Source organism: Ipomoea nil, unplaced genomic scaffold, assembly GCF_001879475.1.
Source record: "Ipomoea nil cultivar Tokyo-kokei standard unplaced genomic scaffold, Asagao_1.1 scaffold1564, whole genome shotgun sequence".
Classification (NCBI taxonomy): Eukaryota; Viridiplantae; Streptophyta; class Magnoliopsida; order Solanales; family Convolvulaceae; genus Ipomoea; species Ipomoea nil.
Genome location: NW_017617992.1, coordinates 1,188,258 through 1,194,623, shown reverse-complemented (window position 1 = coordinate 1,194,623; position 6,366 = coordinate 1,188,258). Strand labels below are relative to the sequence as shown.

At 41.7% G+C, this 6,366-nt stretch overlaps 1 pseudogene; it reads right to left on the bottom strand.

The window, feature by feature from the left end:
- Positions 1-498: 498 nt before the first annotated feature.
- On the bottom strand, positions 499-1,795 carry LOC109189831 (annotated as a pseudogene).
- Between the last annotated feature and the right edge of the window lie 4,571 nt (positions 1,796-6,366).

The window sequence follows — 6,366 nt, the reverse complement described above, 5'->3', positions numbered from 1 at the left end:
AGTAACTAGACATTTAATGTGAACCAAATGTCGTAACCCTTGAATTGGCATGATTCTTTTGATGTGACCAAACCAACTAGTCATTTAATGTGAACCAAATATCATAACCCTTTGCATGATATCTTTTGATGTGACCAAACCACCATGGTGTGATTGCACAACATCTTATCAATGAATTCACAATAGAACTATTTTGTGCCCACACTTTTTTTTTTCTCATCTTTAAAGTAAATCATGATAATACCTAAAAATGTCATTATATTCAAGTATGTCATTATTTTTAGAATAAATTGCACTTTTGGTTCTGTGACTATTAGGGTACTGATAATTTGAGTACGTGACTTTCAAAACTCTCAATTTAGTCCTTATGCAATTATTAGCAGATTTGGCCTTGTCGGCCAAATCGCCGGCCAAATTTTGCCGGAAAAATGTAAAAATTTTTAAATTGTTTATTCATGGGGCAAAATGGTCATTTCATGTCACTTTCTTCTCCTCCCTTTACCTCATGGCCAGAATTCCACCTCCTGGATCTTGGAAGTGCTGATTTAGCGTCGCCACGGCCCCATCGCCGCCCTCCGCCACATTACCCTGCCAACCACTGTCGCCCCCATTTGGCGTTCTTGGCACGATATCCTCTCCTCCTCCACTGCCACTGTCCAGCGCTTCCCGCTTAAACAGCTCCACCAGTTGTTTTAGTATCACCGGTTTGTACTTCCTGCAGCTCGGGCTCTGCTTCTTGTTGGGCTCACAACCGCCGTCTGGATTGGAGTATACCACCGAGTTGTTGTTACTAGGGACCATTAAGTCTTGTAACAGAACTGAAGGGGAGATTTCTTTGGGCTTCCAGGGGTCCAGCAACCCGGTCTAGCTGGGATTTGGACCCGTTGATTTTTTTCCCTCAATTTCCAAGCCCCAAATGCTGGAGAACTCCGCGACGAGCGGGCAGCCGGAGAACGCCTCGACGGGGCTCCGATCGTGTGCGGCGAAGACAACGCAACTGCTGTGGGTGTCCCAATCGTATTCCTGGCAAAGGACGAGGTTCTCGGTGGAACAGCAGAAGGCGACGGGCTCGGCGCCGCAGTTGTCGCAGATCTTCTACGGAGTGAATTTAACTTTCGTCGATATGGAAGACGCCGACTTCTACGGATTCGAATGGAGAGCAGTGAAGCTAAGCTACCAAATAGATGGAGTCGGCAACGATGGCTGCGTTTGTTGCTTCTGGCGATGAGACATGTCGGAGAATACGGTGCGGAAGGAAGGCTTGTGTCTGTGATTTTATCGGAGATTGAGGTGAAGGACTGAAATGACCGTTTTGCCCCCACTTATATTTAATTTAAAATGGGTTTGTTTTTTCCGGCCAAAATTGGCCGGCAGGACCAAATCTGCTAATAATTGCATAGTTAAAAGGACTAAATTGAGAGTTTTGAAAGTCACGTACTCAAATTATCAGTACCCTAATAGTCACAAGATAAAAAGTGCAATTTATTCTTATTTTTAAATTTTTATATATTCGATTACCAATTCACCCAAAATGAACCATTGATTATGTTAAAATTTATTTAATTTAATCAACGAATGACTAGAATGAGAATTTAATCAACGAATGACTAGAATGAGTATAATTTTGTTTAATTGAGAATCAATTTTGAGGGAATTGATACTTAAAGACTAATTGAGAATTATGAAATAGTCACAGCCAATTTTGAGTATTAATTAAATCCTTTGGAATTTATAACAATCTATATCTTCTCACTAAAGTCTAAAATCACATCATAATATTCACCATTATTTTCATTGTTATATTAGGTTTTATTTATAAATATTTTATTATTGTTTATTAATTCAAGAATGTTTTTACGAGAAATTTATAAACACTAAAAAATTATTAAATTTTTTTTATTATAAATAATGTAATGTCATATGGACATTACAAAATGATTTTGATAAAGAAAAATATAAAAGGGAAAACGACGATTTTAGCCCCTCAATTGTTTTACTTTTGGAAATTTAGCCTCTGTCAATTAATTTGAACAAATTTAACCCTTTAATTGTTCATAATGTAGCACATTTGGTCCCTCATGTTATATAACTAGAATTGTTTTTAATAATTTATATAATTTATTTATTCAAAATTAAAAATATTTTTTATTATAAATAAGTACATGAAATAAAAAATTAAAAAAAAATTAAAATTTCCAAAAATTTCAACCAATAAGTTTATGCAACGCTCTCATACAAATTAATAACCAAGATTATGGCTTCAAAACTGAGGAACATTACAAGGAAGCTGGTTGGCCCCCACCAAACTAGCTTTGTTCCTGACAGACACATTTCAGATAATATTCTCGTGTACCAAGAAGTGCTCAATTCCATGAACAATAAGAAAGGAAAAAAAGGGTGGATGATAATGAAGATAGACTTGGAAAAAGCATACGATAGGCTTGCTTGGAATTTCATCGATGACACACTTCAGGATATTGGTCTCAATCAGGATTGGAGGAGGAACATTATGGAATGTGTCTCATCTTCAAGGATGGCAGTCCTATGGAATGGACAAAAAGCAGAATGGTTCAAACCAAGGAGGGGGATTCGCCAGGGAGATTATATTTCACCCTTAATCTTTGTTTTATGCATAGAAAGGCTAGGCCATATAATCCAATCTGCTGTAAATGAAGGTCGTTGGAAGGGAATAAAAATAACTAGACAGGGTCCTCATGTCTCGCATCTCTTTTTTGCAGATGACTTAGTGTTATTCGGAGAAGCCACAGAGCAACAAACACTGGAAATGAAGCGATGCCTCGAAATATTCTGCGCCTGCTCAGGTGAGAAGATAAGCTTGCATAAACCGGAGCTATTTTTCTCAAGGAATACAGAGGTTGACGTACAATAGAGGTTAGCGGAGGTGACTGGAATTGCAATAGTCCCAAGCATGGGCAGATACTTGGGCATTCCCTCTTTTCATGGGAGAATAAAAAATGAATCCTTCTCTAGGGTCTAGAAAGAGTTCAATCCCGGTTAGCCGGCTATGGAATCAGTTTGATCATTTACTTCCAACTGAGAGCTTAAATAGAATAGCTCCCTACATGTTGACGATGACCAGCAGACGTGCGACTACATCGGTTGGAGCAAGGAGGAGTCAGGGCGATTTACCATTAGCTCTGCGTATGATATAGCTCTAGGCGAAGAGGAGCAGATAGAGGCAGCCAAGTGGAACAGTATCTGGAAACTGAAAGTTCCCAACCGCATTCGGACCTTCATGTGGCTTGTTGCTCATGGAAAGTGTTAAGAATATATGTGGTTGATGTTTTCTGTTTATACTTATTCAAATTATATTCCTTTAGAATAGGTATATTAGAGTAGTGGTTACAACTTCTTAGCTACTTGTTCTCCTGTATGTACTATTTATACCTGTTAGCTTCTTCATCAATATATATCAGTTCATTTCCTTATATGGTATCAAGAGCCAGAACCTCTTACGAAGGTTTTTTTTTTTCCTTTTTCTTTCACCCCTTATCAAATGGCTGCCACTACTGATATCGTTTACCTTTCTGCCACATATCATTTTCCCATTACACTTACCTCAACAAATTTTCCAATCTGGAGGCGCCAGGTTCACTCTACACTCATTGGCTTCAACCTCCATGGCTATGTTGATGGTTCTATCCAAGAACCGCCTAAGTTTTCTGGTTCGGCTCAAACAGCCACAAACCCAGATTATTTACTTTGGGTTCGTCAAGACCAAATCATCGTCAGTGCACTCTTAGAGAGTTGTTCTGACTCGGTTCAACCTCTTGTGTCTTCGGCTTCGACAGCCTATGATGCTTGGCAACGCCTAGCCACTACTTATGCTAGTGCGTCTCGAGGTCGTATATTTTCCCTCAAACCCAAGCTCACTCAAAATCCGAGAGGTACTCGGTCGATTACTGTATTTTTGAATGACATGCGATCCATCGCTGATGCACTCGCGTTGGCGCAGTCCCCGGTCTCTGATGAAGACCTTGTCGTGTACATTCTAATGCAGCTCGGGGATGAATATAATTCAATCTTCTCCGCTGTTTGCGTCCGACAGAAGCCTATTTCCTTAGCGGAACTAGCCGATGTTCTCATTGATCATGAACGTCAGTTACAAGCCGATGACCGAGCACGCCAAACCGTATTGGCTACTGCCAATATCACTCCTACTACTGCTCCTTTGCGGTCATTCTCCAAGTACAATGGTTCGGACCAAATACGCTTGGGTGACGGTAACTCTGTACACATATCTCACATTGGTCATGCCACAATTCCCACCCCTTCTTCTGCCCTTAGTCTAGAAAATGTCTTGCACGCTCCACAGCTACACAAAAGTTTAGTTTCTATTTCGTAACTTTGCAAAGCTAACCGTGTGTCTGTTGAGCTCTTTGCGTCTCATTTTGTCGTGAAGGGTCTTCTAACCGGGATGGCATTGTTACGGGGGCCGAACGCTAATGGTGTGTACTACAATACTCTCTCTTATGAGCCTCAAATGGGTGCCACGCACCTGTCATCTGTGTCTGAATGGCACCACCGGTTGGGACATCCATCAAATACGGTGTTACAACTCGTGTTGCAACACTGCACAATTCCAGTTTCTGCTGCCTCTCTACGTCAGTTTCGTTGTTGGTCTTGCAGTGTACACCAGAGTCACAAATTGCCGGTTTCTAAGAGCACTCTCGTTAGCACAAAACCCTTACAGTTACTTTACACTGATGTATGGGGAACGAAAGACAAGTCTGTTGATGGTTTTCTTTATTACGTTGTCTTTGTTGATCACTTTTCTAAATATGTCTGGTTGTATCCCTCAAAGCACAATTCAGATGTTTTTACCATTTTTCCTCAGTTCAAAAGGTTAGTCGAGACAGGTAATCAATCCCCTACTTACACTAAACTACAATCGTTTGGCTGCTTATATCTTCCGTGGTTGAGACCGTATAACACTAAGAAATTAGAGCCGAAGTCTCGGCCTTGTGTTTTCCTTGGGTACTCCAACACGCAATCAAGTTATAAATGTTGGGACCCCACATCTAGTCGTTTTTTATATCTAGGCATGTTCGCTTTGTACCTCATGTGTTTCCTTATAGGGATTTGCAACCAGCGTCTGTCACACCATTGTCTGATTCGCAGGGTTCGGAGATGAGCAATATTTTGCTCAGGTCGTCTCCTGTGTCCACCCAGCTTGGAGTTGTTCCTACACCCACTCCGACTCCTACTCTGCCTTCCGTGTCTTCCCCGGCTAGGTCTCTCTCTAGCGTAGCTGACTACCCGCAACCTGCACCAGTGAATGTTCAAACTCATGTTCCAACACAATCCGGCGAGAATAGTTTGGACATCCCCACTGGTTTACCTTCAGCTGCGTCTAGTTCGTCACCCCCTGGTTGTTCGTCTTCCGCTGTTCCAGAACATAGTCGTCATACCAACCAGTCTGGGTCCTTGCCCGTCACCACCTCCGAAGGTTCCCAAACACAAAATAATTTGCGCCGGTCTACCCGAGAGCGTCGTCCCAATCCCAGGCTGCCTACGGATCATCACTGGCAGGTTGCAAAATGGCTTCTTCGCTATCTCAAAGGTACAGTTTGCCATGGCCTGTTTCTACGGGCAGGTCAGCCATTGTCTCTACGAGTGTTCACTGACTCTGATTGGGGAGGTTGCACCACTGATGGCCGTTCTACCACCGCATATTTGGTGTATCTGGGCGACAATCGCATTTCCTGGATGTCCACGAGACGCAAATCCGTTTCGTTAAGCCTCTGGTTTTCCACTCCCGTTTCGTGGTTTGGTTCCGGCTGGTGTGCTGGTTGTACAACATTTTCCCTCATCTGCGCAGCTGGCTGATCTTTTAACCGAGCCCCTTGGTCGTCGCTTGTTTATCCAGTTTCGGTCCAAGATTGGAGTCTCCGACGGATCCTCAATCTTGCGGGGGCATGTTAAGAATATATGTGGTTGATGTTTTCTGTTTATACTTATTCAAATTATATTCCTTTAGAATAGGTATATTAGAGTAGTGGTTACAACTTCTTAGCTACTTGTTCTCCTGTATATACTATTTATACCTGTTAGCTTCTTCATCAATATATATCAGTTCATTTCCTTATAGAAAGATCATGACTAATAGCTCAAGAGTTGAGCGGAGAATCTCTCTTGACGAAAAATTTTGGTACTGCCAGAACACGGTGGAAGATGTTGAACACGAACTAAGATCTTGCCCTAAAGCGTGGGATGTTTGGAAATATGTGTTGCCTAATGAGTTTACAAGGGATGCAGCGTTACCTTTTGAAAGATGGCTGGAGAAAGGATTGATGAACAAAGGAAATGGTAGATACCCATATGACAGCAGTGCACTCTTCACAA